Below are 25,155 nucleotides of genomic sequence, written 5' to 3'. Positions count from 1 at the left end.
GGTCTTGGTATTTGATTGCTTTGAATCTGTAGATTGCTTTGAGTAGCATGGACATTTTAACAATATTAATTCTTCCAATCCATGAGCATGGAATGTCTTTCCATTTATTGTGATCTTTAGTTTCTTTCATCAGTGTTATTTTAGTTTTCAGAGTACAGGTACCTCACCTCTTTGGTAAAGTTTTGTTCCTAGGTATTTTATTCTTTTTGGTGTAATTGTAAATAGAATTGTTTTCTTAATTTCTGTTTCTTCTACTTCATTATTAATAGAATGTATAGAAATGCAAGGAATTTCTGTATATTAATTTTGTACCCTGCAACTTTACTGGATTCATTTGTTATTTCTAATAATTTCTTGATAGAGTCTTCAGGGTTTTCTATATATAGTATTATGTCATCTGTAAATAAGGACAGTTTAACTTCTTCCTTACCAATTTGGATACTTTTAATTTTTCCTTTTCTGATTGCTATGGCTAGGATTTCCAATACTATGTTGAGTAAAAGTGGTGGGAGTGGACATCCTTATCTTATTCCTCATGTTAGAAGAAAAGCTCTCAGTTTTTTTACCACTGAGTATAATGTCAGCTCTGGGTTCATCATATATTGCCTTTATGTTGAGGTATGTTCCCTCTAACGCACTTTGCTGAGAGTTATCATGAACAGATGTTGAATTTTGTCAAATACTTTTTCTGCATTTGTCAACATGGTCATATTATTTTTATTCTTTATTTTGATAACGTGTTATATCATGTTGATCGATTTGTGTTTTATTGAAATGTCTTTGCACCCCTGGATAAAATTCCACTTGACCATGGTGAATGATCCTTTTAATCTATTGTAGAATGCAATCTGCTAATATTTTTTTATTTTGTATTTAAGTTCATCAGGGATGTTAGCCTGTAGTTTTCGTTTTTGTGATATCTTTGTCCAGTTTTGATATCAGGATAATATGGCCTTGTAGAATTTATTTGGAAGCTTTCCTTCCTTTTCTATTTCTTGGAATAGTTTGAGGAGAATAGGTATTAACTCTTCTTTAAGTGTTTGGTAGAATTCACCTGTGGAGTCATCTGATCCTAGACTTTTGTTTGTTGAGAGGTTTTTTTGTTTGTTTTTTACTAATTTAATTTTGTTACTAGTAATCTGTCCAGATTGTGTATTTTTTCTTGGTTCAGTTTTGGAAGATTGTATGTTTCCAGGACTTTATACATTTCTTCTAGGTTGTCCAATTTGTTGGCTTAGTGGTAGTCTCTTGTAAGTCCTTTGTATTCCTGTGGTGTTATTTTTCCTCTTTCATTTCTAATTTTATTTATTTGGGTCCTCTCTTTTTTTTTCTTGGTAGTCTAGCTAAAGGTTTATCATATTTATTTTCTTTTCGAAGCACTAACTTTTGGTTTCATTGAGCTTTTGTATTGTTATTAGTCTATTTATTTTTGCTCTGGTTTTTATTTCCTTCTACTAACTTGAGCTTTGTTTTTCTTTTTATGGTCACTGTAAGTGTAAATTTAGATTGTTTTTCAGAGATTTTCTTGTTTATTGGTGTAGGCCTGTATAACTATAAAAGTTCCCTGTTAAAACTGCTTTCACAAAAAGATTTTGGACTGTTGTGTTTTCATTTTCACTTGTCTTCATGTCTTTTTTCATCTCCTCTGATTGCTTAGTTGACCCATTGGTTGTTTAGTAGCATGTTATTTAGATTCCATGTGTTTGTGTTTTTTTCCAGTGGGTTTTTTTGTTGTTGTTGTTAATTTATTTCTAGTTTCATACCTTTATGGCTGGAAAACATGCTTGATATGATTTCAGTCTTCTTAAATTTATTTGGACTTGTTTTGTGGCCTAATGTGATCTGTTCTGGAGAATGTTCCATGTGCATTGGAATGTATACATATTTTACAGATCCTTCCCTGTTCCATTGGATCATATATAACTACCCACAGATAATATGCTTTATTGTTTTGGTATATATATACACACACACACACATACTTAGAGAGTGTCAAACTGTATACAGTATATTGTTCAGTAGGCGATGTTTTCACTTAACCTTTGTCTTACTTCTATTTCCATATTGTATTAATTATTGTGACTTTATATATTTTATGTATGCATATGTATTATGAATATAATACATATGTATATGTGGGATATCTTTATTCTTGGTAGAGTAAATCCACTCTGTTATTTTAGCAAAGTTTTCCATTTTCTTTCCCTTATAATTCTTTCTTCCTCTTTATTATATTAACAGTTATCTCTTTAAATTTTGAAAAATTTATTACAGTGAAACGTCAGTGTAGTTTGAGTAATAGTAGTACTAGTGAATATTCTTTTACCATTTTTTAATATGGGATTTTGGTACAGATCTTTATCTCAAAAAGTTTTAAAGATTTTGTGCGTGTGTGTGTGTGTGTGTGTGTAAAGTTTTAGTCCATCTGCAGTTTAATCCTATATTTGGCATGAAGTAGTAATTTTTCATCATCATTTATTTGATTATTCTACTCTTCATCATCTGGAAGTTTATTCTCTAACATGGTAAGATCTCATAAAAAACTTTGTGTCTCCTTCTGGGCTGTCTTCCTTTTGATACCTTAAATCCTGTGTCACTACTAATTTAAATTACTCAAGGAAATGTAATAAAATAGCCAGTCAGCTCTGAGGTTGCAGTTAAGATATGTGTTCTTATATTGAAAATGGACTACTTATCTTCATTTTGTGTGCTTCTCCACCTATGTTCAGTGATTTTGCTGCAGGCATAGTATAAGCAGGAGGTTGGATTGAACCAGAGTTGGAGATCGATTCAAAAATTATAATGATAGGTTAGAGAATCAGAGCTGAGTAAGCAAAAATGAGAACCAAAGTGTTGGATTGTGAAAAAATATTGCTGCTTACTGAGTGGTAGTTTATATGAGAGAGGAGTTTAAATAATATTCATTTCATATTTCTCTTAACTGCCAAACTCTTCTTCCATAGTTATAACAGTTAATATAGATACTACATATATATTTTTTTAATGTTTATTTTTAAGAGAGAGAGAGAGAGAGAGACAGAGTGCAAGTTGGTGAGGCAGAGAGAGACGGAGACACAGAATCTGAAGCAGGCTCCAGACTCGGAGCTGTCAGCACAGAGCCCGATGAAGGGCTCGAATTCACAAGTGGTGAGATCATGACCTGAGAAGAAGTCAGATTCTTAATTGATTGAGCAACCCAGGTGCCCCTAATAGATACTTCTTATTGAGGACTTATATTATGCCAAGGAGCTGTAGTCTTCTTAATCCTCACAGTTCCATGAGAATAGTTATTCTTTATCAAATGAGAGTTTGGGGACTCAGGTTAGTTAAGTAACAAACTAAGACATAAAAGTAATGGACTTGAAAGTATTTTAATAGTGTGCTGGTCATTTCCACATGGAACTCATCAGTGGTGTATCATTTTCTCTAAATCTACCCATTCTACTTTGTCACTGCTGGAACCTCACTGAATTCTTCCTTACTTCTGTCAGAGACATTATAAAACAAGCATATAGTAGTTGGGAAGTTCCTGTAAATAGACTATATAGTATTCATGGACTTCTATTTATCCTTCATTTTTGTAGACTTAGCATTTTACTTTTTTTTTTTTTTTAATTCCTCTCCCTGGACTCTTGTCCTCAATATTTGAGAATGTTTTCATCCATTTACTTCCTTAGAACATGATTTTCCCTTATCTAGTTTCTGCCATAGAAGTTTAATTTTTGATGGAAGAGGAATGTATTATATGTATACTTTACTGTTATTTTTCAGATTTACAGTGCATGTGTGATACTAAGGAGTTATTTCCAAAAAAGAGCACTTTTGATAAAGAATCATTTCAGTGGTATATAATGGAAAGATTAAAAAACCACTTTGATGGATCCAATTTCAGAGGCCTATCTGAAATACAACAGAGAAGTGAGAAGGAATATTTCCGATAAGAGAAATATGAAAAAAATGCCTACATTCAGCCAGCACCCAGCAGCACATATTTATAAGGCTTTTCATAAGAATTCTCAAGAGCTGTATAAGAGAATTTATACTAACAAGAGACCTTATGAATGTAAGGAATGTAGGAAAGCTTTTAGTTGTGGGTCACCACTTACTCGACATTAGAGAATTCATACTGGAGAGAAACCCTATGAATGTATGGAATGTGGGAAGGCCTTTGGTCATGGCCCACAACTTAATTGACATCAGAAAATTCATACTGGTGAGAAACTCTATAAATGTAGGGAATGTGGGAAGGCCTTTATTCAGCTATCATCCCTTATTCGACATCTAAGAATTCATACTGGCGAGAAGCCATATGAATGTAAGGACTGTGAGAAGGTTTTTAGTTGTGGCTCAGAACTTACTCAACATCAGAGAACTCATGCTGGTGAGAAGCCCTATGAGTGTATGGACTGCGGGAAGTCCTTCAGTCACGGTTCACACCTTGTACAACATAGGAGAATTCATACTGGAGAAAAGCCTTATAAATGTAAGGAATGTGGGGAGACTTTTAGACATATCTCACAACTTGCTCGACATCAGAAAATTCATACTGGTGAGAAACCCTGTAAATGCAGGGAATGTGGGAAGGCTTTTATTCAGCTATCACATCTTGTTCGACATCTAAGAATTCATACTGGTGAGAAACCTTATGAATGTAAGGATTGTGAAAAGACTTTTAGTTGTGGCTCAGAACGTACTCAGCATCAGAGAACTCATACTGGTGAGAAACCTTATGAGTGTAAGGACTGTGGGAAGGCCTTCAGTCATGGTTCACACCTTGTTCAACATCAGAGAATTCATAGTGGTGAAAAACCTTATAAATGTAAGGAATGTGGTGAGGCCTTTTTTCAACAATCACATCTTACTCGACATCAGAGAATTCACGCTGGTGAGAAATGCTGTGTATGTGAAGAGTGTGATAAGGCCTTCATCTGGAGCTCCAAACTTGCTCAACATCAGAGACTTCATATTGGAGAAAAAAAAAAAAAGATTATGAATGTAAGCAGTGTCAAAGGTCTCCCTTGGTGGCTCACAGGTTTTCAACAGATTATTTATATTTAGAGTAATCCTATGAATATAAGTAATTTAGAAAAGTTTTTATTCAGAGCTCCTACTTTACTCAACATCAGAAAATGCATACTGTGAGAAATACTACGAATGTAAGAAATGTGAAAAGGCCATTAGTCTTAGCTCAGAACTTAAATATTACAGAATTTACATTGGAGAAAAAAAACATCTTATGAATGTAAGCAATGTGGGAACACCTTTAACCAGAGCTCAAACTTTTGCATCAGAGTTTGTATACCAGCCAGAACAGACAAGTGAAGAATGTGGGAAGGCTGGTAGTTGTTCACCTACTGGCAAGAATTTTTTTTAAGCTTATTTATTTTTTGAGAGAGAGAAAGAGAGCAAGTGGGGGAAGGGCTGAGAGAGAGAGGGAGAAAGAATCCCAAGCAGGCTCTGTACTGTCAGCACAGAGCCCAACGTGGGGCTCAATCCCATGGACCATGAGATCATGGCCTGAGCCAAAACCAAGAGTTGGATGCTTAACCAAATGAGCCAGGTGCCCCAAGGTGCCCCAAGAAAGTTTTGTGTAAGCTATGTAGGAAAGTCTTTCTTCATAGTTCAGACCTATTAAATATCACATAATTTATAATGGTGAGAAACCTAGGAATGTTAGGAATACAGAAAACCTTTCATTAGGATTCACAACTAATTGAGTATCAGCAAGTTTATAAGTTGATATAGGGAAACTTACGTGCAATGCATCAGTTATGTTACAATAAATTTATTAGAAGAAAATCCTATAGATATTAATCTCATTTGCTTCTTATTTATATCTAGGCATCAGAAAATTTATTTTGGGTCAATAATTGAATGTAGAAAATCCATCACAGTTTAGACTGAGAGAACAAGTCTAAATTCGAGATACAAACTTGAGAGAACTCTTCATAGAATATTTTTTTAAAGAGAGAAGCAAACCATAAAATAAAAACTATAGAGAATAAACTGAGGGTTGATGGAGGGAGGTGGGTGAAGGATGGACTAGATAGGTAATGGGTACTAAGGAGAGCACTTGTGGGGAGCCCTGGGTGTTGTACATATGTAGTGATGAATCACTAAATTCCACTGAAATCAATATTATACTATATGTTAACTAGAATTTATATAAGAACTTGAAACAAAATTTTTAACCCCACATTACATATTGTAGTTCTACCACTCTTTTACTACCGGGACAATGAGTAGGTAAATTAATATCCCTGTTCCTCTTTACTTGTTTTTAAATTGGAGGGAATTAAATATTTCATCTCATATGTTGTCTGACAATCCCCAGTAAGTGTTGACAGTATCACTATCACTGGTAGAATCATTATTAAAATGAATGGAGAATACTTTGTTTAATAACATACGAAAGCTTTGATCTCTTACTGCATGTAAAAAACTTATCTTCAGAATGTAATAAATATGAACAGCCCATTATTCAGATCCTTTTTGCTGTGTCTGCAAGTTCATACTGGGAAAATAATAATCTCATGATGTAGTGAATGTGTAATTAAGAGTACAGCTTTTAAACCAAATGTTTTATGAAGTAACCTCTATAACAAATCCTTAAAAGCAAAAGTTGTATAATTTTTATTTTCTGCAGTAGTTATGGATGTTGAAAATTTTGAAGCTCTTAGAAACTTAGTAACATCTGTATGCTTAATTATTTTAAAAATAAAACCAAAATAGACTCTTAAGGGGAATAACAATGAACCACTGATATATCAAGATACAGAATGTGGTCAAAGCTGTTTTCAGTAGTTCATGCATCATATTAAAAAGTCAAGGACAGTTATTTAGCATTTTCATACTGTATCTTTTTTTTTTTTAATTTTTTTTTCAACGTTTATTTATTTTTTGGGGACACAGAGAGACAGAGCATGAACGGGGGAGGGGCAGAGAGAGAGGGAGACACAGAATCGGAAACAGGCTCCAGACTCTGAGCCATCAGCCCAGAACCTGACGTGGGGCTCGAACTCCCGGACCACGAGATCGTGACCTGGCTGAAGTCGGACGCCCAACCGACTGCGCCACCCAGGCGCCCCCTTTCGTACTGTATCTTAAACACTTTGAATAGGGAATTAATATTTGTTGAGTAAGTAATTATATGTTTAACTCAAGAAAAGGGAAAAAATTAAAAACCCTGAAATGAATAGATAGAAGGGTCTAATAAAATTAAAATAGATTAATGAAAAAGAAAGCAATAGGGGTACCTGGATGGCTAAGTCAGTTGCGTGACCAACTCTTGATTTTGGCTCAGGTCATGATCTCAGGGTTGTGGGATTGAGCCCTGTGTCTGGCTCCATGCTCAGCACTTAAGATATTCTCTCTCTCTCTCTCTCTCTCTCTCTCTCTCTCTCTCTCTTTCTCCCCCCCTCCTCTGCTTATGCATGTTCTCTCTAAAATTAAAAAAAAAAGTAGTTTAAAATAAGGAAAGGAAAAAAAAAGCAATAGACAAAACCTATTTGAATTTGCTAGACTAGACTTTATCATGTCACATCAGAAAACACTGGTCATAACTCAGTCCAACACTATGAGTGAGAAAGGAGCGATCATGATAGATGTCATAAAGATATTTTTTACTGTAATAATAATTTATTACAATAAATTCCAAAATCTAGAGAGAAGGCATAATTTTCTAGATAAATATGTGACTGAAATTGATTCGAGAAGATAAAATATCTGAAGACACTAATTAATGGAAGAATAAATAGTAATGGAACTTTGTTTTTAGATGTTACTAGATAATTTTACAGGTGACACCTTGAGGAAACCTAGCCACTCATTCTACAAGACTCACATCCTGCTAAAAATGCTAGAGCAATGCTTCTCAAACAGATGACCTCTATCCTCAGGGAGGGTTGACAATGTCTGACAATTTTTGGTGCTGCTGGCGTCTAGTGTGTACAGGGCAGGTTGCTGCTAACCCTACAATGCACAGGACCGCACCCCACCCCAGTGCAAAGGATTGCCAGGTTGAGCATGTCAACATTACTGCTATCAAGAAAAGCTGTGTTCTAGGATGGCACCCTAAGAACAAATGCCAGATCAGTATCGTTTGCATAGCTTTCATTTCAGCTTCTCACTCTTAGTTTGTAGAAGGTTTTGGAATATTTTGAACATCATTTATTGAAAGTATTTTTCAGTCTTTGGTATCATTTTGTGTATATTTTCCTGTGTGTACATACATGTGTACATGTACATGCATCTATATTCCATTTAACCACATACCTTTTTCTTTGTGGTTTCTTATATTCCTGTCTGTCTTAGAAGTATTCCCCACACCAAGGTTGAACAAATGAATATCCTAATAGTTTGTTGTTTTCTGTGTAGATTTTAAAAGACTTTAAGGCTAATATGTCAAACAACCATATAGCTACTACATAGCATTAACATTTTAACAGTTTTATTTCTTAATTTTTAATATTTTTTTTGTTTTTATATTTATTTTTGAGAGAGGAGAGAGGAACAGAGAGAGAGGGAGGCAGAGGATCTGAAGCGGGCTCTGTGCTGACAGCAGAGAGCCCAATGAGGGGTTTGAACTCACAAACCATGAGGTCATGACCTGAGCCGAAGTTGTACGCTTAACCGAATGAGCCACCCAGGCGCCCCTCTTATTTTTCTTTTTCTGTTCTTTACTGTCACTTTTCTAATTTCACTCCTACAACTCTTGTTAGAAATAGCCATCACCATTAATTTTACATATTTTCTTCCTGCATATGTACATACATGCCTGTAACCACTGTGCTGCATGTTCTGTGGGGTTGTTGTTTATTGTCTTTTTAAAAATGTTTATTTATTTTGAGAGAGAGAGAGTGAGTGTGAGTGGGGAAGGGGCAGAAAAAGGGAGAGAGAATCCCAAGCAGGCTCTGTACTGTCAGCACAGAGCCTGCTTTGGGGCTCGATTCCATGAACTCTGAGATCATGACCTGAGCCAAAATCAAGAGTGGACACCCAACCACCTGAGCCACCCAGGTGCCCCTATTCACCCTTATAGCATCATAGTTCCACCATGGCATATTTAGATTTTATATTATTTTTATTTTCTTATTGAGATTCAGCGTAGTTGTGGAATCTATAGGGATTCATATCTTTCAATTCTGTAGAAAACTAAGTCACATATTCCTTTTCCTCTCTCATTTATTTTCTTTGGGAATTCCAGTTAAACATATATTGGGCCTTCTCAGTCTCTCCTCTGTGGTTTTTTTCTTCATTTTTAAATCTATCCCTACCCCTTTTATGTATTCTCTATAATTTTTAAGTATGTTTTGCAGTTTATTAATTCCTTATATAGCTATTTGTGGAATGTAATATTATGAGTTATTTTTATAGAAATTTTTATCTGGTTGTTTTCTAAATGTAAATGTACTTGGTCATTTTGATTCTGTCTTTCTGTTTCTCATGTTTTTAATGAACTCTTCCTTTTTAACATCATTTCACATTAAAATAATTTTTTTTAATGCTTATTTATTTTTGAGAGAGAGAGAGACAGAGTGTGAGTGGGAAAGGGGCAGAGAGAGAGGGAGACACAGAATCCAAAGCAAGCTCCAAGCTCAGAACTGTCAGCACAGAGCCCAATGTGGGGCTCAACCCCATGAACCGTGAGATCATGACCTGAACTGAAGTCAGACATCCAACCAACTGAGCCACCCAGGCAGCCCTCATTTTATGTTCTATCTGTTGATACTTCTAATATTGGAAGTCTTCATGGTTCTGCTTCTCATGTATTTTTAGTTTTGGTTTTGTTTACTCTCACTTATGTAATCTTCTTTCCTAGTGTGGTTTTGTTTTGTTTTACCCTATATACCTTAGAATTTGCCTACAGGTTTTTTAAAAAAAATCTAAGTCGATTGTATACTCCAGAAAGGATTTACTTTTTTTGTTTCCTGCCGTGTCTTGAAGACATTAGCAGTAGACTCTTTTTTTTTAATATAAAATTCTTTTTTTTAACGTTCATTTATTTTGAGAGAGACAAAGACTGCACAAGTAAGGGAGGGGCAGAGAGACAGGGGGAGAGAGAGAATCCCAAGCAGGCTCCACATTGCTAGCTCAGAGCTCGATGTGGGGTTTGAACTCACAAAGCCATGAGATCATGGCTTGAGCCAAAACCAAGAGTCAGATGCTTAACTGCCTGAGCCACCCAGGTGCTCCAGCAGTGGACTAATTTTTAAGTTAGAAAACATGCCTTACAGTTTTCCAGACCTTGCAAATACTGTTAGGTTCTTAAACCTATGTGAGGGCCTGCATGTGACCACAGATACCCAGGGGAGATTTTCTTCCCTATACTTAGAACCAATGTGAAAGCAAACATTGTTTATTTCTGTCTTAATCCTGCTTCTCTCTTTCCCTAAGGGTAAAACCATTTGAGTTTTTTAGTTTTATGTTTTTATTATCTACCAACTCACCATAAGTGTGCCCCAGGCCTTTTCTGTTGTCCCATACAGACAGATATGTGTCTTTTATGATAGAAACTCTAGACCCCGGGGCGCCTGGGTGGCGCAGTCGGTTAAGCGTCCGACTTCAGCCAGGTCACGATCTCGCGGTCCGTGAGTTCGAGCCCCGCATCGGGCTCTGGGCTGATGGCTCGGAGCCTGGAGCCTGTTTCCGATTCTGTGTCTCCCTCTCTCTCTGCCCCTCCCCCGTTCACGCTCTGTCTCTCTCTGTCCCAAAAATAAATAAACGTAGAAAAAAAAAAAATTTAAAAAAAAAAAAAAAAAAAAAAAAGAAACTCTAGACCCCCAGGATTGGTAGATGCCCTTTGGGGATTCCAACAGCTATTGTACACATTCATGTTATTCCCATCTTCAAAGGATTTCCCTCAATTCTTACCAGTTCATCATATCTTTTAATGGACTCTTTTATCTGTAGAAATTTTCTATGAGGACCTTTTCAGCTTACATGGTCCTTCATAATGTCAAATGAAAGCTACCCCATTCTTTATCCTATTTTGTGGGTTTTCTTCCTGTAGCACTTGTCACGTGTGTGTGTATGTATCCCCACATGGGGGTGGAGGTTGCCCTTAATAAGAATGTAAGTTCTAAGAGAGCAGTAACATGCCATTCTTCAAATTGCTATTCCACAACTCTAGTGAAGCTCCTGTCCTGTAGCACAGTAAGCTTTGTCTAGATAGAGATAGGAGATAATGCAGAAAAGCACAATAATTGGTGAGAGAAAAGGGGCTTCACTACCAAATACACAAATCTATTCATGTTTGCAGTGATGATCCAAAAGAGGCGATAAGTCACAATCTAAATGTTTCCTTGTCACACTTTAAGGGCTTAAAAATTTTTTTTAAAGTTTATTTTTGAGAGAGACAGAGTGTGAGTGGGGAAGGAGCAGAGAGAGAGGGAGACACAGAATCTGAAGCAGGCTCCACGCTCTGAGCTGTCAGCACAGAGCTCGATGTGGGGCTCGAACCCATGAACCGCAAGATCATGACCCTAGCTGAAGTCGGACGCCCACTGACCGAGCCACCCAGGTGCCCCTAAGGACTTTTTTAAAAAATTTATTTTTGAGAGAGAAAGAGTGTGAGCTGGCGGGGGGGGGGGGGGGGGCGGCGGGGTTGGTCCAGAGAGAGAGGGAGGCACAGAATCTGAAGCAGCCTCCAGAGCCCGATACGGGGCTTGAACTCCCTAACCATGAGGTCATGACCTGGGCCAGAATTGGATGCTCAACCAACTGAGCCACCCAGGTGCCCCTCCTTGTCGCACTTTAATAAGATCCTGGTTTCTCATTTTAAAAAAGCTGCTAAATTTTTTCTTAAGAAATAAGTCAGAGGGAGCAAATTAGATAAAATGGCTTGAGTTACATACCTCCCAAAGAGCCTATTTACTATCAAAATCTCCATCTCTTGTTCTAGCCCCCCAGTACATCTTTGCCATTTCTAAACTCAACATTTTTAATGTTTTAATGGAGTTTAATCAAATTCTATAATAATTCAGTTGCCCCATTTATGATGCATGTTACTTCTTGAGTTGGTTGTCTTGCTTCACAAAAAAAATGCCTTCCAGGGGCGCCTGGGTGGCGCAGTCGGTTAAGCGTCCGACTTCAGCCAGGTCACGATCTCGCGGTCCGTGAGTTCGAGCCCCGCGTCGGGCTCTGGGCTGATGGCTCAGAGCCTGGAGCCTGTTTCCGATTCTGTGTCTCCCTCTCTCTCTGCCCCTACCCCGTTCATGCTCTGTCTCTCTCTGTCCCAAAAATAAATAAACGTTGAAAAAAAAATTAAAAAAAAAATGCCTTCCATTTCTCCTTCTAATTCTTTGCCTCATGATCTTCAAGCCTCTGTCCCAGGCCACAGATATTGAAAAGTGGTCTTTTTGTTTTAGTCATCCACTGCACACCCCAGCTTTGATTTCCTTTAGTTCCACAGCACAAATGAAATAATTTTCTACCAGACTCTGTGCCTATTACAGAGTCAGACTCTGATGATCTTTTTCATTTCTCTGTATCTTCTCATGTGTGAAGTAGAAGGAGGTATAGATATCCTGCCATCTCACAATCTTTTACATTTAGCAGTTGTCTCTGTAGCACCTACCATATGCATGTTTTCCTTTTGGAGATGAGAAGAGATTGGATATAGACATGAAAACAACGTCAATGATTATAAGACAGTGCTGTTTATTATGTGTGCCCCTTTCCAAAATATTTAAAAATTGAGTTTCTTTTCCCTCTTATTTTGAGTTGGAATAGTGACGATTGTAGAATGGATTGTTTCCTCTAAAATTCATATGTCGAAGTCCTAACCCCCAGTGTGACAACATTTGGAAATAGGACCTTTAAAGAGGTGATTAATGTTAAATGAAGTAATAAGGGTTGGGACCTAATCCAGTATGACTAGTGTCCTTATAAGATGAAGAGAGAACATGAATATGCACACACAGAAAAAAGGACATGCAAAGACACAGCGAGAAAGTGGCCATTTGGAAGCAAGGAGGGAGGTGTCTAAGCCTATAGACACCTTGATCCTGAATTTTCAGCCTCCATAACTATGAGAAAATAAACTTCTGTTGTTGAAGCCACCTGGTCAGTGGTATTAGTTATGGTAGCTCTGGCAGACTGATACAATGACTTTTCAGGATATCTGTGAAAGGTAAAGGAAACAATTGATCCAGATAGTTGTCAGTTCTTTAAAAAATCTGGTAAAGCTAGGCTGTTTGTCCTCAAGTACACCTAAAGTAGGTTAACACAAAAGAAAACAATTGGAGAAAGATTTCCGAGTTTATTATACCACATCCTATTTCCTGGGGAAATTGGAAAATAAGGATGGGTGACACGAAGTGTAAAACTTGAAGCATAGGCACTTCTGGCTGAGAATATTTCTGTTTTCATTGGAGGGCATATTTTTTTAGGCCATGGCTTATACATGTCTGTTCTCTGGTAATGAACACACCATTGCAGGGCATGCTCTTCTGAAAGATCTGTTGTTTGGAACAAGAGTGCACAGTGCTGCACGTCTACGAAAGCTTTTTCCAGGACTGGGATCATTTGTTGAACTGCACACAGTGACTTTCCTAGTATAGGAAGCAGAACTATTGAGTTTTGGCAGGACAAGTATTTTCAAGTTTCTCTCAATTATCTAGGTTGCAACATATTCTCTTTGAAGCTTTGTGTTGACATAGTGCCCCTAGTACTCCATAAACCAGGGTTGTTGATAGTTTTTGAATTTGAATTATTTTTTTATCTTCCCTGTGTGCCAGGTCAGAAGTTGATTGCTGGGAGCCCCTTTACTACTTTATTATAGCATTTTACTGTTCCAAAACAAAGTTAAAATGAACAGTCCTCACAATATAGTTATACAGGGCCTAATTTAAGAATAATTACTCAAAATCAACTCAAAATGGATTAAGGAATTGAATGTAAGACCTGAAACTATAAAATTCATAGAAGAAAGCATGGGGTGTAACCTCTTGACATCAGTATTAGCAATGAGTTTTTAGATTTGTCAGCAAATCAAATTTTGGTAACAAACCAAAATAAACAAGTGGAACATTGAACTAAAAAGGTGCTCAGCAAAGGGAACCATCAACAAAATGAGGTCAACTTGTGGAGTAAGAAAATATTTGCAAACCACATGTCTGCATATCCAATAAGGGATTAATATCAAAATATACAAGGAACTCATACAATTCAATAGCGAACCCCCCCCCACTGATAACCCAATTAAAAAATGGGCTAATGACCTGAATAGACATATTCCCAAAGAAGACATACAAATGGCCAACAATACATAAAAAGATGCTCAACATCACTAATAATAAAGGAAATGCAAATCAAAACACAATGAGATATCATACCTGTAAGGTGATTACTATTAGAAAACTCAAGGGATAAATGCTGCCATGGATGTGGAGAAATAGCAACCCTGTGCACTGTTGGTGGGAATGTAAACTGGTGCAGCCACTATGGAAAACAGTACAGAGGTTTCTAAAAAAATTAAAAGTAGAACTACCGTATGATCCAGCAATCTCACTATTGGGTATATATTCCAATGGTTACAGAATCATTATCTTGAACTGATACTTGTATCCCCATGTTCATTGCAGCATTATTCACAATACCCAACATATGGATGCCACCTGTGTTGATCAATGGATGAACAGAACAAGAAAATGGGAAAGCCATATATGCAATGGAATATTATTCAGTCTTATAAAAGAAGGAAATCCTGTCATTTGCAACAACATGAATAAACCTCAAGGGCATTATACTAAGTGAAATAAGCCAGACAGAGAAAGAGAAATGCTGCATGGTATCACTTACATGTAGAATCTTTAGGAAAAAGAAAAAAGCCAAACTCATAGAAAGTAGAAAAGAGATTGTCAGGGGCTGCAAGTAGAGGAAAAAGGCAGGGGAGGGTCAGAGAGGGAGACACAGAATCCAAAGTGGGCTCCAGGCTCTGAGCTGACAGACAGCTGACAGCTGACGTGGGGCTTGAATCCATGAACTGCAAGACGATGACCTGAGCCAAAGTCGGACACTCAACTGAGCCACCCAGTCACTCCCCAAAAATTTTTAAATTTATATTTGAGAGGGGGGTAGGGGCATAGACACACACACACACACACACACACACACACACACACACACACACACACACACACACAGAATCAGAAGCAGGATCCAGGCTCTGAGCTGTCAGTATAGAGCCCAAGTAGGGCTCCAACTCCTGAATTACAAGATTGTGATCTGAGCTGAAGTTGGACATTTAACTGACTGAGCCGCCCAAGTGCCCCTAAGACTTTCATTATTTTTGATGCTGTTAATAGATTTTCTTTTTGTAATTTCCTTTTCAGATTATCTGTGTTTGTGTATAGAAATGGCAACCGATTTTTGTGTGCTGTCTTTGTATCCTGGTACAATGCCGAATTCATTAGATCTAACAACGTGTGTGTGTGTGTGTGTGTGTGTGTGTGTGTGTGTGTGTGTGTGTGTGGTGTGTGTAGTCTTGAGGACTTTTTTATGTATAAGAATATTTGCTCTTCCTTTCTGATTTGGATGCCTTTTATATCTTTTTCTTGTCTAATTTCTCTGGCTGGAACTACATACTATGTACTCCACTACTATGTTGAGTAGATCTAAGGAGAGTTGGCACCCTTGCCTTATTCTGATCCTCGAAGAAAAGCGTTCAGGGGGCACCTGGGTGGCACAGTTGGTTAAGCATCTGACTCTTGGTTTTGGCTCAGGTCATGATATCATGGTTTTGTGAGATTGCGTCCCATGTTGGGCTCTGTGCTGGCAGTGCAGAGCCTGCTTGGGATTCTCTCTCCCTCTCTTTCTGCCCCTCCTCCACTTGCGCTGTCTCTGTCTCTCTCAAATAATAAACTTAAAAAAATCTTTTAAAAAAAGAAAAGAAGAAAAGCTTTCATACTTTTACCCTTATTATGTTTGCTGTGGTTTTTGTAAAAAAATTTTTTTTAACGTTTATTTATTTTTGAGACAGAGAGAGACAGAGCATGAATGGGGGAGGGTCAGAGAGAGAGGGAGACACAGAATCTGAAACAGGCCCTGGGCTCTGAGCTGTCAGCACAGAGCCCGACGCGGGGCTCGAACTCACAGACTGTGAGATCATGACCTGAGCTGAAGTCGGACGCTCAACCGACTGAACCACCCAGGCGCCCCTGCTGTGGTTTTTCATGTATGACTTCTATTATGTGGAGGTAGTTTCCTTCTATTCCTATTTTTCTGAGTGCTTTTATCATGAAGGGGTATCGAATTTGTCAAATGCTTTTTCTGCAACAATGAGATCATGTGGCTTTTTTATTTTAGTATTTTATTGTTGTGAAGACTTAAAAAATTTTCCAGTATAATTAACATACACTGTTACATTAGTTTCAGATGTACAAAATACTGATTCAGCAATTCTATATATTACTCAGTGCTCATCATGATAAGTATACTCTTAATCACCTTCGGCTATATCACTCTTCCCCCCATCACCTCCCCTCTGGTAACCATCACTTATCTATATTTAAGAGTCTGTTTTGGGGGTGCCTAGGTGGCTCAGTTGGTTGGGCGTCCGACTTTGGCTCAGGTCATGATCTCACCGTTTGTGAGTTTGGGCCCCGCATTGGGCTCTGTGCTGACAGCTCAGAGCCTGGAGCCTGCTTTGGATTCTATGTCTCCCTCTCTCTCTGTACCTCCCCTGCTCACATTCTGTCTCTCTCTCTCTCAAAAATAAATAAACATTAAAAAAAAAAGAGTCTGTTTTTCTGTTTGTCTATTTACTTTGTTCATTTTGTTTGTTTCTTAGGTTACACATATGAGTGAAATGTGGTATTTGTCTTTCTCTGACGGACTTATTTCGCTTAGCATTTTACCCTCTAGATCCACCCATGTTGCAAATGGCAAGATTTCATTCTTTTTTTATGCTTAATGTTCCATTGTATATATATCACATCTTCTTTATCCATTCATCTATGGATAGACACCCGGGTTGCTTCCATAATTTGGCTATTGTAAATAATGTTGCAACAAACATAGGAGTGAATATATCTTTTTGAATTAGCACTTCCATTTTCTCTGGGGTATTCTAATTTTCAAGGAACCTCCATACTGTTTTCCACAGTAGCTGTGCCAGATTGCGTTCCCACCAACAATGCACCAAGCGTTCCTTTTTCCCCACATCCTTGCCAACGCTTGTTTCTTGTGTTTTTAATTTTAGCCATTCTGACAGAGGTGAAATGATATCTCACTGTGGTTTTGATTTGCATTTCCCTGATTACTGATGCTGATCATCTTTTCAATGTCTGTTGGCCATTTGTATGTCTTTGGAGAAATGTCTGTCCATGTCTTTTGCACATTTTTTCCCCATTTTGTAATAGGCTTTTGTGTGTGTGTGTGTGTGTGTGTGTGTGTGTGTGTGTGTGTGTGTTTTGGTGTTGAGTTATATAATTTCTTTATATATTTTGGATACTAACCATTTAATAGGTCATTTCAGATATCTTCTCCCATTCTGTAGGTTGCCTTTTAGTTTCATTGATTTTTTACTTTGCTGTGTGGAAGCTTTCCTTTCTTTCTTTTTTTATTTTGAGAGAGACAGAGTGCGAGCAGGGGAGGGCAGAGAGAAGGAGAGAGAGAGAGAGAATCCCAGGCAGGCTTCATACTGTCTGTGGAGAGCCTGATGTGGGGCTTGAACTCATGAAGTGAACCATGAGATCATGACCTGAGTCAAAATCAAGAGTCAAACGTTCAACCGACTGAGCCACCCAGGAGCCCCGGAAGCTTTTAATTTTGATGTAATACCAATGGTTTCTTTTTGCTTTTGTTTCCCGTGCTTCAGGAGACCTATCTAGAAAAATGTTGCTTCAGTTGATGTCAGAGAAATAACTGCCTGTGCTCTCCTCTAGGATTTTTATGGTTTTCGGTTTCACATTTAGGTCCTTACTCCATCTTGATTTTAATAATGTGCATGGTGTAAGAAAATGGTCCAGTTTTATTCTTTTGCATGTAGCTGTACAGTTTTCCCACCACCATTTATTGAAGAGACTATCTCATTTCATATTCTTGCCTCCTTTATTGAAGATTAATTGACCACATGATTGTGGGTTTATTTGTGGGCTTTCTATTGTGTTTCATTGATCTATGTACCTGTGTTGGTGCGAGTATCATACCGTTCTGATTGCCACAGCTTTGTAGCATATCTTGAAATCTGGGATTGTAGTACACCCGGTTTTGTTCTTTTTTAAAGATTGCTATGGCTATTTGGGGTCTTTTGCGGTTCTGTTCAAGTTTTAGGATGTTTGTTGTAGTTTTGTGAAAAATGCTGTTGGTATTTTTTTTTTTAACATTTATTTATTATTGAGAGACAGAGAGACACAGAGCATACGCAGGGGAGGGGCAGAGAGAGGGGGAGACACAGAATCCGAAGCAGGCTCCAGGCTCTGAGCTGTCAGCACAGAGCCTGACGCAGGGCTCGGACTCACGAACTGAGATCATGACCTGAGCCGAAGTCGGTTGCTCAACCAACTGAGCCACCCAGGCGCCCCAGCTGTTGGTATTTTGACAGGAATTGCATCAAATGTGTAGAATGCTTTGGGTGTTATAGACATTTTAACAATATTTGCATTTCCAGTCGAGCATGGAATTTCTTCCCATTTTTTGGTGTCATCTTCACTTTCTTTCATCAATGTTTTACGTTTTCAGAGTACAGGTCTTTAATCTCCTTTGTTAAGTTTATTCCTAGGTATTTTATTATTTTGGGTTCTATTGTAAGTGAGATTATTTTCTTAGTTTTTCTTTCTCCTTCATTTTTAATGTATAGAAATACAACAGATTTTTGTATATTGATTTTGTATCCTACGATTTTACTGAATTAATTTGTCTGTTCTAGTAGATTTTTGGTGAAGTCTTTCAGGTTTTTTATATATACTGTTATGTCACCAGCAAATAGTGACACTTTTACTTCTTCCTTGTCTACTTGGATGACTTTTATTTATTTTTTATTTTTATTTTTTATCTGATTGCTGTGGCTAGGACTTCCAGTACTATATTGAATAAAGGTGGTGATAGGCACCTGGGTGGCACAGTCGGTTAAGCGTCTGACTTCAGCTCAGGCCATGATCTCTTGGTTTGTGGGCTTGAGCCCCATGTTGGGCTCTGTGCTGACAGCTCAGAGCCTGGAGCCTGTTTCAGATTCAGTGTCTCCCTCTCTCTCTGCCCGCCCCGCCCCACTCTCTCTCTCTCTCTTTCTCTCTCTCTCAAAAATAAGTAAACATTAAAAAAAATTTTTTTGGGGCGCCTGGGTGGCGCAGTCGGTTAAGCATCCGACTTCAGCCAGGTCACGATCTCGCGGTCCGTGAGTTTGAGCCCCGCGTCGGGCTCTGGGCTGATGGCTCGGAGCCTGGAGCCTGTTTCCGATTCTGTGTCTCCCTCTCTCTCTGCCCCTCGCCCATTCATGCTCTGTCTCTCTCTGTCCCAAAAATAAATAAACGTTGAAAAAAAAATAAAAAAAATAAATAAAATAAAATAAATTTTTTTTAAGTGGTGAGAGTGGACATCTTTGTCTCATTCCTGACCTTAGGGGAAAAGCTCTTAGTGTTTTGCCATTGCGTATGCTGTTAGATTTGGGTTTTCCATTTATGGCCTATATCATATTGAGGTATGTTCCCTCTAAACCTACCTTAATGAGAGTTTTTATCCTTTCTCTTATTTACGTGATGTATCATGGTGATTGATTCACAATTATTGAACCACATTTGTATGCCGGGAATAAATCCCGCTTGATTATGGTGAATGATTTTTTAAAATGTAGCATTGGATTTGGTTTGCTAATGTTTTGTTGAGGTCTTTTGCATCTATGTTCATCAGCGATATTATCCTATAGTTCTCTTTTTTTGTAGTGTCTTTATCTGGTTTTGGTAACAGGATAATGTTTTATTCATAGAATGAATTTAGAAGCTTTCCTTCCTCTATTGTTTCTTAGAACATTTTGATATATTTGGATTCTTTCTATTTAGTTTTTGGCATGTCTGTTGCTGGTTTTTGATTTGTGGTTACCATCAGGTATGTATATTACATCGTATGCATGTCCAATCTGTATAAAGTTGATGGTTGTGTAAGTTTGAACCCATTCTAAAAGCACTATATTTTCCCCCTACCCTCCCCACCTGCCCCATGTTTCAGGTATATGGTACATTCTTTACATCCTTTTATTTTGCGAATCCCTTGACTGATTTTTATAGATATACTGAATTTTACTGCTTTTGTGCTTCTTACTTTTCTTACTTTGTTTATGGTGTTTCCTTTCCCCTCAAAGAGTCTCCTTTAATATTTCTTATAGGGCTGGTTTTGTGGTGATGAATTCCTTTAACTTTTGTTTGGGGAACTCTTTATCTCTTCTTCTATTCTGATTGATAGCCTTGCTGGATAGAGTATTCTTGGTTATAGGATTTTCTTTCAGCGCTTTGTATCATGCCCCTCCATTCTGGTCTGCAAAGTTTCTGCTGAAAATTCAGCTGATAGCCTTATGGGGTTTCCCTTTTTTGTAACTGTTTTTTTCTTTTCTCTTGCTACTTTTAAAGTTCTCTCTTTATCACTACTTTTTGCCATTAAAAAATTTTTTTTTAATGTTTATTTTTGAGACAGAGAGAGACAGAGCATGAGTGGGGGAGGGGCAAAGATAGAGGGAGACACAGAATCCGAAGTAGGCTCCAGGCTCTGAGCTGTCAGCACAGACACATGGGGCTCCAACTCACCAACCGCAAGATCATGACCTGAGCCGAAGTCAGACGCTCAACCGACTGCACCACCCAGGCGCCCCTACTTTTTGCCATTTTAATTACTATGTGTCTTGTTATGGACCTCCCTGTGTTGATTTTGTTGGGGGCTCTGCGACTCCAGGATCTGGATTTCTGTTTTCAGTTCTACAGATTCGGGACGTTTTTAGCTTTTATTTCTTTAGATAGATTTTTGTACCGTTTTCTCTCTCTCTTCTGGGATCCCTACAATGTGAATATTATTACCTTTGAAGGTGTCAGTAAGTTCCCTAAGTCTGTTTTCATTTTTTATTACATTTTTCTTTCTTTCCTGTTCAGCTTGATTGCTTTCCATCACTCTGTCCTCCAGGTTACTAATCTGTTCTTCTGCTTCCTCTAGTCTACTATTCATTCCCTCTAGTGTATTTTCAATTTCAGTTATTGAGTTCTTTATCTCTGATTTTTAAAAAATGTTTTCTGGGGCGCCTGGGTGGCTCAGTCAGTTGAGCGTCTGACTTCAGCTCAGGTCGTGATCTCACGGTTGGTGGGTTCAAGTCCCATGTCGGGCTCTGTACTGACAGCTCAGAGCCTGGAGCTGTTTCAGATTCTGTGTCTCACTCTCTCTCTCTGCCTTCCCCCCCACCATCACCCCCTCAAAAATAAATAAACATAAAGAAATTTTAAATTGTTTTCTGTCTCTTTGTTGAGGATCTCATTGAGATCTTCCATTCTTTTCTCAGGTCCAATAAGTAACTTCATGACCATTACTTTAAATTCTCTATCAGGCATATTACTTATCGCCATTTTGTTTAGCTCCCCTGCTGTCAATTTGGGACATATTCCTCAATCTCTTCATTTTATGTAACTCTCTCTGTCAGGAAAGTTGGCTATGACTCCTGATCTTGAAAGTCATGGCTTTATGAAGAAGAGGTCTTGTAGTGTCCTGCAGTACAAAGTCCATTTTTCATCAGAACCTGATGTTTCAGGGGTGTCTCCTGTGTGTATTGTGTTAATCTTACTGTTGTGGCTGAGCTACGTTTGCCTTCTGTCCAGTCATCTGAAAGGCTCTCTTTGCCTGTTGAGGGCAGGGCTTGGTCCTTGTGTTGTTAGTGGGCCAGTCTGTGGCTGACTTGGGCTTGAGTTGAGTAAGACCAGGGGTTTTCCAGAATTGCAGTAGCACAGAGCTGCAGGGTGATCTCTCAGTGTTGTCCTCTGAGAAGTTTTCTTTGGTGGGCAGGGCCTGCAGCCAGACCTGATGTCTGTCCCCAGCTCACTGCTGGGTTTTCAGTCGGACTGGTGTGTGTGGTTATTATCCCTTCTCTTCACAGCAAGCAGCACTGTGGAGTGGTTCTGGCTTCTGTCAGTCCTGCTTGCACAATGCCAGACTCGTGACATCGCTTTGGATGGACTCCTGTCAACGTATATTAGAGGTGGCAGGTCTGCAGGAGAATGCAGGGGCAGGGTGTACAGTGCCAACAAGGTCCATGCAGGCTTGCTTCGGTAGAGGATCTGCAGTTACCTGCAAAAACTCCTGTTGAGGCCAGGATGGAGGTGGAGCACAGGGGCCCGAAGAGCACAGGGCAGCGCTTGTTGTTAGCAAGCTATGTGGATAGTCTTCACACTGTGCTGGTTCCTGTAGCTGTGCCCACAGGTGTCTGTCTCTGCTGGAGGGCAAGGGAGGGTAATGGCGCCCACCAGGTCTTTTATCTTAGAGAAGTCTCCTAAAGATCACTGCCCCTTCAGCACATGCTCTTATATTAATAAGCATCTCCCTCCCACTAGCCTAGGCACTTTTCATACTGATGCCTGTATATTCTATCTCAGAGGGGCTGTTTGTTGTGGTGTCTCTTTAAGGGTGGCAACTCAGTTTCCTTTCATTCTGTGGCTCTCCTACACCTAAGCCCACTGATTTTTAAAGTTCCAGATATTAAGCCCCATAGATAGTAAGAAGTCACAGTTAGGCATCTCTGGTTTTCAAAGCCAAAGGTTATGGGGATGCATCTTCCCAGTGCAGGTCTCCCATGTCTGTGGTTTCTGGTATGGGGTCTGCTCCTCTCCATTCTCTGTGCCTGCAGTGTCCCTCGTGTGGATAGTCCCACAGGCCACTTTGTCTCTTGACCACATCTCTGCCTTTCCTACTTTCTTCAATGTGGCTTCTTCTCTACATTTAGCTGTGGAGTCTGTTTTGCCAGTCTTTGGGTCATTTTTTGGATTATTTACACTGATGTATGTGTTATCCAGGTGTATCCATGGGACAGAGTGAGCCTAGAATCCTCCTACTTCACCATCTTGCCTGGAAGTCGAAGACTTGTGTTATTACTAAAATTTTGATCCAAAAGCATGATCTCTATATTGATTTTTACTGTCTGGAACTGATTATAGAGACAGATTTATACACCTTTCCTCTTTTGATAGATGTGCTGATGTATGCTTTCAGACTGGCATAATTTTTTTCTTTTTCTTTAAATTCCAGTTAGCTAACATAAAGTGTCGTATTAGATTCTGGTGTACATACAGTATAGTGATTCAGCACTTCAATACAACACCCGGTGCTCATCACAAGTACACTCCTTAATCCCTATCACCTGTTTAACCCATCCCCTGCCCTCCTCCCCACTGGTAACCATGCTTGTTCTCTATAGTTAAGAGTCTGTTTCTTATTTTGCCTGTCTTTTTTTCCCTCTGCTGATTTGTTTTGTTTCTTAAATTCTACATATGAATGAAATCATATGGTATTTTTCTTTCTCTGACTGACTTATTTCACTTAGCTTAATACTCTCTAGCTCCATCCATGTCATTGTAAATGGCAAGATTTCATTCTTTGGTATGGCTAATATTCCATTCTGTATATATACAATGGGTCTTCTTTATCTGTTCATCAATTGATGGACACTTGGGCTGTTTCCATAATTTGGCTATTGTGGATAATGCTGCTATAAACTTTGGGATGCATGTATCCCTTAGAATCAGTATTTTTGTATCCTTTGGGTAAATACCTAGTAGTGCAATTTCTGGATTATAGGGTAGTTCTGTTTTACTTTTTGAGAAAACTGCATACTGTTTTCCACAGTAGCTGCTCCAGTTTGTATTCCCACCAACAGTGTAAGAGGGTTCCCCTTTCTCCACATTCTTGCCAACACCTGTTGTTTCTTGTGTTGTTAATTTTAGCCATTCTGGCTGGGGTGAGGTGCTTTCTAATTGTTGATTTGATTTTTATGTCCCTCTTTTAAGACAAAGAGACATAAATCTTTCAGTTATTTAAAAATTTTAAATTCAGGTAATGAAATAATGAGAGCAAGTACAGATATTTAGGACCAAAGTAATAAAAAAGAGGGTCCCTAGGCATATGACTAATATAAATAAGGATATACATATTAACAAGAGGCCATATAAACATTTGAGATAAATAATAATTACATGGTGCTGAGATAAGAATTTGAGGGAAAATAATTTAGGAACTTATATTTTGGGGTACAATTTGAAATGGTTTCAAATGTTAGATATAAATTAAAATTATAGACATTACTGTGTAGAGATAAATTCCCAGGGTTACCCTGACATATGAACTTTCTAATATTTATAGTAATATTATAAATTTAAAAATGTGGATTTTCTAATACCAGATAAGTTGGGGCTATTGATGTTTTTCAACATTTATTGGTTCTTAGGATGTTTCCACTGCTTGAATTTTCTTCAGTTGTGTAAATTCTGATCCAAGAAAACATTTTATACACAGTTCTTCCATTTATTGGGTTAATTAGCATTATGAATTCTCAGATGTTGAATAAAGCTTTAACTCCTAGTGAAGGCCTTCCCACAATTCTTGCAGCCATACTGTTTCTCACCTGTGTACATTTTCTTATGTACAGTGAAGTTTGAGTGATAACTAAAGGCTTTCCCACATTCTTTACAATCATAGGGCTTCTTACCAGTGTGAAATCTCTGATGTTGAGAAGGGTTTGAGCTACAACTAAAGGTGTTTCCACAATCCTTACATTCATAAGGTTTCTCATCAGTATGAATTCTCTCGTGTTGAATAAGGCTTGATCTTCTAGTAGAGGCCTTTCCACACTATTTACATTCATAAGTTTTTTCACCAGTATGAATTATCTGATGCTGAACAAGTTTTGAGTTCTTATTAAAAGCCTTCCCACATTTATTACATTCACAGGGTTTCTCACTAACTTGAGTTCTCTGATGTTTGGTAAGATAGAAACTCCAAGAAAATGTCTTTCTACATTCCTCACATTCATATGTTTTCTTACCAGTATGAATTTTCTGATGTTGGGAAAGATATGAGCTAGTTCTAAAAGCCTTTCCACATTCCTTAAATTCATAAGGTTTCTCACTAGTATGAATTCTTTGATGTGGAGAAAAGTGTGAGATCCGACTAAAAGCCTTGCCACACTGTCTACATTCA

The 25,155-nt window shown here is 38.2% G+C and overlaps 1 protein-coding gene and 1 pseudogene across 1 annotated transcript in view; both read left to right on the top strand.

The window, feature by feature from the left end:
* Positions 1 to 25,155, top strand: part of LOC124527231 (zinc finger protein 82-like) — a 37,906-nt gene that overhangs the window by 2,879 nt on the left and 9,872 nt on the right. The window lies entirely within an intron of this gene.
* LOC124527220 (zinc finger protein 420-like) lies at positions 3,690 to 5,426 on the top strand (annotated as a pseudogene).

The sequence above is a fragment of the Lynx rufus genome, unplaced genomic scaffold (genome assembly GCF_022079265.1).
Source record: "Lynx rufus isolate CCGP_SWC_20201006 ecotype Redwood Valley unplaced genomic scaffold, mLynRuf1.p SCAF_10, whole genome shotgun sequence".
Lineage (NCBI taxonomy): Eukaryota > Metazoa > Chordata > Mammalia > Carnivora > Felidae > Lynx > Lynx rufus.
This window is presented reverse-complemented; position numbering and strand designations above follow the sequence as displayed.